The sequence below is a fragment of the Leptonychotes weddellii genome, chromosome X (assembly GCF_054177405.1).
Source record: "Leptonychotes weddellii isolate Sample4059 chromosome X, ASM5417740v2, whole genome shotgun sequence".
In the NCBI taxonomy this organism is placed as follows: Eukaryota; Metazoa; Chordata; class Mammalia; order Carnivora; family Phocidae; genus Leptonychotes; species Leptonychotes weddellii.
Window position 1 is genome coordinate 78,661,991 of NC_138385.1, and position 11,503 is coordinate 78,673,493.

Below are 11,503 nucleotides of genomic sequence, written 5' to 3' on the forward strand. Positions count from 1 at the left end.
ATTCAGTAAGTTCTGGTTTGAAATTCAATCTTTTAAAGTAGCACTCTCTTAATTCAGGAATTTCCTGTCACTTTTCTCCTTCTATAGGGGTCCAGGGCAGGCCGCCTCCAAATGTAACACAATGGCATACTGATTATTTTGAATTGAAGATATCTGGGAAGCAATCGGTACAAGGACACTCAGATCCTCCTCTGTCTCCTTGAACGCTGGAAACAAATCTCCCATATGAAAGGCACTCTCCTTTTCCTAAGAAGTAAAAAAGATACCCTTATCACCAGAGATAGGGACTTCACTGTTGAGAAAGCTGTAGAAATAAACCTTGTCACTTTTTTACTAATCTACTACTTCAGCCCAAATTCTGCTTAGAATTCCTTTACCAATTAAAGCTCCCAAATACTTGTTTTATCTTGTCAAGTCCTCACAAAATTATTATCTCTTTGTCTAGAATGTATAAAACCTGCCTGGGTCAGGGCGCCTGGGTGGCTCAGTCGTTAAGCGTCTGCCTTCGGCTCAGGTCATGATCCCAGGGTCCTGGGATCGAGTCCCGCATCGGGCTCCCTGCTCGCAGGAAGCCTGCTTCTCCCTCTCCCCTCCCCCTGCTTGTGTCTCTCTCTGTCAAATAAATAAATAAAATCTTTAAAACAAACAAACAAAAAACCTGCCTGGGTCATTTCTTTGGGACTCAATTTCATTTTGGGGCCTCCATGTACATGTAATAAAGTTTTGGCTTTTTCTCTTCTTAATCTGTCTCGTATTAATTTAATTCCTAACCAGCTAGAAGAACCCTGGGAGGGGAGTGAGGGAATTTCTCCCTCCCCAACACTTCTATTTGTCCTGTTCCGGGAGGATTTACAAATCACTGGCATTTGGGATGGATGGAGAGATGGATGGATGAGACAGATTGATAATGTATAACTTAACATTGGAACCAAGAACCTGTGCTGGCTTTGACTGACATGTATCTTTTCTTTTTTTTAATGAAAAAAAAATGTTTTTGGGGCGCCTGGGTGGCTCAGTTGGTTAAGCGACTGCCTTCGCCTCAGGTCATGATCCTGGAGTCCCGCATCGGGCTCCCTGCTGAGCAGGGAGTCTGCTTCTCCCTCTGACCTTCCCCCCTCTCATGCTCTCTCTCTATCTCATTGTCTCTCAAATGAATAAATAAAATCTTTAAAAAAAAAATGTTTTTAAGGAATCTCTATGCTCAGTGTGGGGCTCTAACTGATGACCCTGAGATCAGGAGTTGCATTCCCCACCCACTGAGCCAGTCAGACTCCCCTGACATGTATAATCTTAACTGATTTTATTGATTGACATCTATCCACTACTTCTGTGGTTCAAATGCCCATGTCCTTTCTGCTCTGTGATGCCCAGTTTATTGCAAACTAATGTGTATCTTCATTTTCCTATCATTTTGAGTTTTTTTTTTTTTTTAAAGATTTGAGAGAGAGAGAGGGAAAGAGAAAGAGAGCACGAGGTAGGCAAGGGCAGAGGGAGAGGGAGAAGCAGACACCCTGCTGAGCAGGGAGCCTGACAGTGGGGCTCCATCCCAGGACCTGAAGATCAGGACCCAAGCTGAAGGCAGACGCTTAACCAACCGAGCCACCCGGTGCCCCTTGAGGGTTCTTTGAGCCTCCAGCCCACTCTCAGTCATTTTTATATCCCTCTGAAGGGAATAGGCCACTTTTGGATGCTCCCCCACCAATCACGTTGAGGGATGTGCACTCACAACTTGCTAATCTAAATTTCAGAGGCCAAAATGGCTTTGGACTTCTCCAGGGGACTTTCACTAATCCTTCTTTATATTTGGGTCCCACTAATCCTGTCTAGATTTCTATCGCACACCAAACCCTAGAACATGATCCTGAGACATTTAATCTACAATTTAACTCCTTTGATCACCTCTGCCAAATATTTTGCTTTCCCTAAAGCAAATACATGGGTTCTTTACATGCCTAGGGTCAGGAAATTGTTCTCACATCCTCATATGGCCTTTTGAGTTAAATGCATATGGCGTAAACTCTAGGTTTGCTTTCTTTGAGGTTGAGTTTACTGGAAGCCAGGTTTTTACAACTTTTGTTTGTCCAGGAGTTTAAAAAATCTACTCAGGAACTCATTTGATTTATTTACTCTCAGCTGAGCTAGCCCTCCCCTGACTCAAGGAATACCACTAACCCAATGGATGGAGTGCACAAGATCATCAAAAATAATTGGAGACAGATAAACCTTGGTTATTATCAAAATATTGCCTCCTGCCATACTTGTAACAAGGACTTGTGGCTAATTGGATGGCTGGGCATGGGATAACATTTTATCAGTTTATCTGTATTATCTGTTACAGATGTGAGAAAACCAAAGTTCTCATATGTTAAGTGACACATCTGAGATCACAGTGCTAATTAATAGGAACTCTAGGTACAGAAAGTGTAGTGTTTTTCTGTTGCTGGAAACTCTAAACTTGATTTGGAGAAATAGAAAGTGGCTTCCCGCTAGCTCAATAGCAATGACTGACAAACAAGGCTGTCCATTAGACTCAACCACAGAGCTTTTGCAAAATACATAGGATTCTCCCATAGCAAGCATGCAGATTCACCAGGCCTTTATTAGGTTCCACGCCTCTGTATTTAATTATACACAGATAATTTCTATGCTTTATAAAATAAACAAAGCTGAAGAGCATGTGTAATGCACATGCAATCAGCCTCAAATGTTGCCTTCCCTGGGCGTCCTTCCAACAGTTTTCCTGATCTCTTCCAGCCCCCAAAGACAAAATGGGAGGTGGCTAATGCAGACATCAGCCCTGATGTATGCACAGCTTGAGGCAGTGGTTTTAACATCTCTGTGTGCTTCAGGATCCTCAAGGACACCTGTTAAAAATGTAATTATCAGATGCCACTCCCAAGCTGCATGAATTGCTTTATGAACACTTAAAAAAAGATAATTAATAAATGGATATATGCTAGAATTTGGTCTGAAGCTGGTGTTTATTATAACCTGGAAGTGAGGCATAATTCTTTGACTGCTCTTGTATATCTATCAAAAATAACTTAATAAACACGCGTGACCAAATTGATTTAGATCACAGGGCTTATTTACCTGAGTATTTGCCTTCTAATAGTTGAACCCTCCTTCCGTTGGGGGCTGCAAACAGTCTGTATCCTGGTCCTGCCTTTGGAACACAGCTTGGCAATGAGTAGGAAGTGAGCATATTTGTCTACTGGGGGATTTGGCAGGAAAGCACGTAAAAACATTTCCCAAAGTATTTCTGAGCTTGCCCATAGAAATACCAACATTCTTCCACACCTATAAAATGAGCTGTGATGTTTACTAAGTGTTGAATTCGAAAGTACCAAATTTGTTATAAATACCTGTTAGGAGAACAGAGAATGCCTGCCAGGAACAATCTGCCACCCAATAATTTTCAGGGAACACAGATGGCAAGAGTGTTTGGACCTTAAAAGCTCTGATGACCGGGGCGCCTGGGTGGCTCAGTCGTTAAGCATCTGCCTTCGGCTCAGGTCATGATCCCAGGGTCCTGGGATCGAGCCCCGCATCGGGCTCCCTGCTCAGCGGGAGGCCTGCTTCTCCCTCTCCCACTCCCCCTGCTTGTGTTCCTGTTCTTGCTGTCTCTCTCTGTCATATAAATAAATAAAATCTTTTAAAAAAAAAAGCTCTGATGACCTAGAGAATTTGTTTCCAGTTTAATTACTTTGCAGGTAAAACAGGGGATAGATGTATCACACTGGATCTAGCAGTAGGATGAACCTAGGTATTGGCCCAAACCATCTCTTCTTGGCTCTTCACATGAATTCCTGGGAGTAGGAAGACAGGTGCACATGAATCTGTGTGGTGAGCCCCAGCTCCTGGTCCTGGCCCACCAGACAAAGCAGGTGAGAAGGTTTAGGAGAAATGGCCCTGTCAGGATAATCATTAGGGCAGCCTCCTTACCACTAGATTGACATATAATGAGAGAAAAACCTGAGAGAGGGGGGAGAAAAACAGGGGAAATAAAATAGAATAACTGGAAGATGAAGTTGCAAAATTCAGCTTGATCCTGGCAAGACACTAAGGGGATCCTATGTCAGCCAAGGAGAGCCTACCTCCTGATTTGCTTTGCTGTCTGCTCCAGATCCAGGAAAGCCTAAAAAGAGTGTGGTTGTCAGAAAACGTATAAGTGATACCTGAAGAACGCTGAAAGGAAACAGAACAGAAAACAGAAAAAAAACACGTTCTGATGGAAAAAATATCATCCTCATTGTGACTGATTTTATTCACTGAAGTGACAGCGATGTAATTGTCTTTTTTACCCTAATGGCACCCTGCAAACTGTGAACAGAGGCATGATGTGATATTTATTGTTCTGTCCCCGGCACAAAGTGTAACACTTACGAATGGAAGATGTTTAATACACATTTGTTGAAAGAATGAACACAACGAAAATGTCTCTGTTTCAGTGGAAGCACGGAATGAGGCCAGGAGATGAGATATGAATTCTCCGGGCATATGTAATAACACTCATGTTTCTAAAATTGTATCCCTTTCTTATTTATTGTATCCTTCCTCTCCCCATTACTTCTTTATTTCCTTCCCTTCTCTTCGCTTGCCATACTTCTTTCTTCTCCCCTCATTCATTTCCTCCCTCCCTCTCTCCCTTCTTCTCAAGCTGAGAGAGGTGAGGCCAAAAGGGCTAGAGATGACCTTTCCAAGTTCCTCTGCTAAGTCGGTGGCAGAGCTGGGTCACAGACAACTTATTTCATCACCGAAGCCAGGTGTCTTGTCTTTTCTTTTTTTTTTTATGTTATATATATTTTATTTTATTTTTTATTAACATATATTATTTGTTTCAGAGGTACAGGTCTGTGATTCATCAGTCTTACACAATTCACAGTGCTCACCATAGCACATACCCTCCCCAATGTCCATCATCCAGCCATCCTATCCCTCCACCCCCCTCCACTCCAGCAACCCTCAGTTTGTTTCCTGAGATTAAGAGTCTCTTATGGTTTGTCTCACTCTCTGGTTTCTTCTTGTTTCATTTTTCCCTTTCTTCCCCTATGATCCTCTGTCTTGTTTCTCAAATTTTTTTTTTTTTAAGAATTTATTTATTTATTTGACAGAGAGAGACACAGCGAGAGAGGGAACATAAGCAGGGGGAGTGGGAGAGGGAGAAGCAGGTTTCCTGCTGAGCAGGGAGCCTGATATGGGGCTCGATCCCAAGACCCTGGGATCGTGACCTGAGCTGAAGGCAGAAGCTCAATGACTGAGCCACCCAGGCACCCCTTGTTTCTCAAATTCTTCATATCAGTGAGATCATAATTGTCTTTCTCTGATTGACTTATTTCGCTTAGCATAACACCCTTTAGTTCCATCCATGTTGTTGCAAATGGCAAGATTTCATTTTTTTGATGGCTGAGTAATATTCCATTGTATATATGAACCACATCTTCTTTATCTATTCATCTGTTTGATGGACATCTGGGTTCTTTCCATAGTTTGGCTATTGTGGACATTGCTGCTATGAACATTGGGGTGCAGGTGCCCCTTCGGATCACTACATTTGTATCTTTGGGGTAAATACCCAGGAGTGCAATTGCTGGATTGTATGGTAGCTCTCTTTTCAACTTTTTGAGGAACCTCCATACTGTTTTCCAGAGTGGCTGCACCAGCTTGCATTCCCACCAACAGTGTAGGCGGGTTCCCCTTTCTCCACATCCTCACCAACATCTGTCATTTCCTGACTTGTTAATTTTAGCCATTATGACTGGTGTGAGGTGGTATCTCATTGAGGTTTTGATTTATATTTCCCTGACATCACAAACACTCGCCCTAGTTTAGATGTTCATGCAATGGAAGAGAGCCAAGCTGTCGCCATGACCCCAAATGAAGATCCTCATTATGCTCTATGCATTGCTCTGAAAGTACTACATCTAAAGAAATGAGGGGATCCTTCACACTCTGCCGTGTCTCAGGCGGAGGAAATGCCTGATGGTGATGGCCACTAAAAGGATGAACATGACTGACAGGAAACAAATTCTGCTAATATGTGTCCAAAATTACAGTATGTATGGATTATTTCTAAAGTCGACTGCTCTGCATTTCAGCTATGATCTTGGACTATGTCACACTTCAGCTGTATCTTCACAGCACCCAGTTTAGAATGCAAATATGAAAAACCTGTCAGTTCACATTTGCTTGAGTATATCATTCCAGAAATGTGCATATAGTTTCTCTAGATAAATCAGTCTGTTATTTTGCTATCATGTAGACATATCCACAATTATCATTTTGTTTTTTGTATTGCTGAGTGATTATTTCAGCAAGGAGAAGACTGGAATACTCTTAAGACTTTGACAGCCTCTCAGTAACCTGGAAACAAGTTACTTAGCCACGGTCCTACCCGGGAATATTAAAACTAATAATAAATTCCTGTAAAGTATTTCACAGAGGTAATGAGGGCAAATTACGTGACATTCAATGCATAGGGGGAGTTTTTCAAAGACCAATACAAAGCATTATCCATTTAAGTGGAGAGAAATGGCAATATTTGCAAAGGGAATAGGAAGCATTATGAGGAACTGACCAACTCTATTTTCCCTTCTGCATATTCTTACTTTTCTCTAGAACTAATGAGCCCTGACAGTGGCAATAGTGAATAATAATGTCTGAAGTTCTACTCAAATTGTGCTGTATTGCTGATTTTTTTTCTCTTGCATTTGTACCTTTCATTTAAATTTGCTTTCTCATATATGCTGTGTTTATTAGAAATTGTGCTTTAGGGAACCTGTTTTAATTTTTTATTATTTTACCTTTAGCAACAGTTACTACTTGATGCAATTTAAATTTAAAGGATTGGAAGGGAAGAAGCTGTAGGCAGGGAGGGTTAATTTGGAGGCCACTAATTTGTGAATCAGTTAAGTCCTTGGTGAGTGATAAGCAAGAAAGTTATAAATTATAAACAAGAAACAATATTGTTTTTTAAAATTCTGGCCCAGAATTAGTCTTTATTGACTTTCTTTTTAAAGGTTTATTTATTTATTTTAGAGAGGAGGGGCAGTGCGAGGGGGAGAGAATATCAAGCATACTCCCCCACTGAGCACAGACCTGACACAGGGCTCAATCCCAGAACCCGGAGATCATGACCTGAGCCGAAACCAAGAGTCAGACCCTTAACCGACTGAGCCATCCAGGTGCCACTTATTGGCTTTTTTAAAACATCAGTATATTCTAAAACATCAGTGACATTTTCTAAAATATCAGTATTTCCTAACTACTGGAATTTTAGAACAAAAGTTATATCTGACAAAAATATCTGTTCAATGCCCTTCTGTCTTCTCTCCCATCCATAGGAAGTGTTGACCACAAAAACACCACCACAAAAAGAGAAAGCAAAACGAGTAATATAGAAAAAGTAGGTAGCTGAAGACAATTTATTCACATAAACTACCTTAGAAATTGTTCACATGACTTGCAATAAAGAGAATATATAGAAGTTGAATCTTGAGTATCAGGAGAGATACTCCACAGATTGAAAGGTGTTAGAAGACATTCCACGAACTGTGCATCATGGGAAAGTTGAACGAAAGATTAGTGAGAGGTGGATGGAATCAGTTTGTAGGGTTTTGCTGGTTTTCTGGGAGTCTAACATGACCTCCCGGGGTGGGGGGAGCTAATTTGTCATAAATCTCTCTATCTGATTGGATATGGAAAATGACACCTGGAGCATGTCTGGAGGTTTCCTCTGACTAAAGAGATCTAGGGCTTGTTAATACACTTTAATCCAGGATTTCTTAATGTGCATCCAGCATTACTTCAGAGGCAGAACTATAATCCCATGCAGAAACTAGTAGAAACCCATTTCTCTTTGGATGATACACTTGCCAGGTTTAAATCAACTTGAAGCTAAACATTGTTCCTCCTTTAAAGTGAGAACTTCTGAAAATATACTGTACGTGTTATCATATTATGTTATTTAATGCTTCATTAGTTGTGACCTGTTTGGTTTTCTATAATGTTAAGCAATACAATTCATGTTAACTCTACTAAATCATCTTTTGGTTTCTGTTTTGCTTGTTTGCTTGTTTTTGACTTTTATCAAATCCTACAGTTTCGTATACCAAAGACTGACGCAACTTGTTAAACCCATAGACCATGGACTTAAATTGCTTTGTAAATCCCTCTCCTACTATTGACTAGAAAGGCACCCTTAGGCCACCTTGTTAAACTCTTTCCGTTTTCTTATTTGGTAAGTTAGGGGAGAGAAGTGGTATTTGGACTCCTTGTTGATATGGTTGTGAGAATTTCATTACATATCATAGCTCATAATAAGCATAGTGTCAAACTCGTAGTAAGCATTCAAGGTTAGCTACTATAATTATTCAGTATATTAAACTTATTTCTCTTCTCCCAGTGATTTGATCCTTATCATAAAACATGAATGGAGATTTAGAGGTAAAGTCAGCATGATGGTAGAATAGGAAACCTCAGACCTTATTCCCCACAGAGACACTGACTTAACAACAATATATGGTCCAGAGAGCCTTTGTGAGAATTTCAGAAACCAGTTAAGATGACTCAGCACCCCAGAAAAGGACAAAGCCAAGAAGAGCCTCATTGAAATGGGTAAAAAAAAAAAGTTGCTGCATTTCACCCATCATGGGCCTTCCCTGAAGCCAGCACAGCTTGTTGTGATTGGAAGAAAACACTCAACTCAGTGCTTCTTTCTTGGAAAGGAAAGAGAAGAAAGGAGCATACATCCAATGTTCCATCAGGGACTGGATCCTGTCACACCTGACTCGGAGGGCTAAAGTGGAACAAGCTGACCTTCCAAGTCTGGGGACCGCTGAGAGCAAAGATGACCTCAGTGGCCTGTTGTAGCGCCAAAGAACCTAGAGAACCGTAACAGACACCAGAAGGAACAAAAAATTCTAAGCTCCTGAAAAAGTACTTGGAAAATCTGTATAGTTGGGAAACTACATGAGCAAACACAGAGAAAACACATCCTCAGAAAATGTTTGAGAGCCCCCAGAATCTCTAGCCAGTCTTGTGTACAAAGCCAGTCCATAAAGACTGGAAGAGGTAGATGTTTTTCCAAATACCCAAATCTCAGCAAAAAAATAACAAGGCATATGAAGACTCAGAAATACAGCTCAAGGAAACAAATCTCCAGAAATTGACCCTGAAGAAACAGACTTCTATGAATTAACTGACAAAGAATCAAAATAATGGTCTTATAGAAGCTCAACAAGTTTCTATAAAAAAAAAAAAAAAAAGCCAGAAAATAGCATGTGATGGTGAGAATGTAGAGAAATCAGAACCCTTGTACACTGTTGGTAGAAATGTAAAATGGGGCAGCTGCTATGGAAAACAGTATGGAGGCCCCTCTAACAACTAAAAACAGAACTATTATATGATCTAGGAATCCCACTTCTAGGTATATATTTAAAAGAATTGAAAACAGGATCTCCAAGAAATATCTGCATACCCATATTCATTGTAGCATTATTCTCAACTGCCATGAGGTGGAAGCAAGCTAAATACCCATCACAAATGAATGGATAAAGAAAATGTGGTATATGCACACAATGAAATATTTACCCTTAAAAAAAGGTAGAAATCCTGTTATGTGCTACAATATGGATGAAACTTGAAGACGTTAAGTGAAAGAAGCTAGTCACAAAATGACAATTAGTGCAAGATTCCACTTATAGGTGGTATCTGAATTAGTTAATCTCTGAGAAATAGAAAGCGGAATGGTAGTTGCCAGGAGCCACAGGGATAGAGAAAAGGGGAGTTGCCTTTCAAAGAGTATAGATTTTCAGTTTGCAAAATGAAAATTTTCTAGAGATCTGTTGCACAGCAATGTACTTACAGTTAACACTACTGCACTGTACACTTAAAAATGGTTAAGATTTTAAATTTTTTTGAGATTTATTTATTCAGAGAAAGAGAGTACGTGTACGAGTTGGGGGGACAGCAGAGGGAGAGTACGTGTATGAGTTGGGGGACAGCAGAGGGAGAGTACGTGTACAAGTTGGGGGGACAGCAGAGGGAGGAGAAAGAGAATCTCAAGCAGACTTTGTGCTGAGCATGGAGCCCAACGTGGGGTTCCATCTCACAACCCTGAGTTCATGACTTGAGCTGAAATCAAGAGTTGGACGCTTAAATGACTGAGCCACCCAGGTGCCCCTAGATTTTTAATCTTTTATGTGCTTTTTAACACAACAAAAAAGGATTTCACTTCATATCAGTCTGGCTCTGAAGGCTCTTGTCCTCACAGCTTCACCATCGGAGAGGGGCTGAGCAGAGCTGAAGTCCCAGAGAGGCGCTCCGACTGCCTGGCACTGGGTCTACACCCGCCATCGTGTCTCGGAAGGTGCACGACTGTGACTGGCAGCCTCCACCAGAATCCCTTTGTTCCAGTGGAAGTGCAAATGACTGAACTGTGGGCATATGCTTTGAATAAGTATTTTGTTGGATCAAAATAAATTTCGAAGAAAGTCCGCTCCCCCTAGGCCTTGCTAGTTAAGCAAAACAAAAAGGTGTGGATGGATTCCAATATTACTCCATGTGTCATTTCTCACAATCATTTTTCACCCATGTATTATTTCCTTTCAAAGAGAGAGTTTAAAACAGCCTTGTTTGGAGTAAATACCTAGTTTTCTACCTGGAAGTGATCATTTTTTCCTTGAAACACTATTCATCTATAAGTCCTGGGTTTAAAATTACTGCCTGTACCCTGCCATTTTCTCCTCCTCCTAATCCTCCTTCTAATACATGCCTGAATTTTGCTTGTGATATTTTATGCCTCAGCATCTATTCAGGTAAATTTTGTTAACTTATTTCTCCACAGGAAGGAGAAAACTACATCCCCTCCTGGCACATGGGAGCATTTTATCTCATTTTATAGAATGTTTTATACAGCATTCATTTTAATCTTCCTTCATATGATGGATTGCAGATATCTCTCTTCTTATATAATGTCACTTTGGTGCTAAAGCAAAATGTGAACATTTACAGGTACCGTTTCAAAAGAATTATTTTCTGGGGGCGCCTGGCTGGCTCACTCAGTAGAGCATATGACTCTTGATCTTGGGGTAAATTTGAGCCCCACATTGGGTGTAGAGATTAGTTAAAAATAAAATCTAAAAAAAAAAAAAAGAAAAATATTTTCCATTCACTCTAAAGCAATTAAAAAATCACTGGAGAATGTAGCAGGAGATGGGAGAAATCTTGATGGTGGGGAAAAATATCCCAGAAATAGCATTTTGGTTTGTTTGACCAGAGGGGGATGATCTGAAATGGTGAGCAGCACAGTGTGCGGAGGGATTTGCATGACAATACTGTGCACTAAAAAGTAAACCTCCGCATGACAGGTGTTTGACCCAGCTCATCAAAGGCTGATGTAACGTGAGATACTGATTTCTGCATCCTGGAAACGTCCTCCAGGAGCTTGTGCTGAGAAAACAATGCCATACAGGTCGAATCTGCAAATGCCTTACGATTTTCA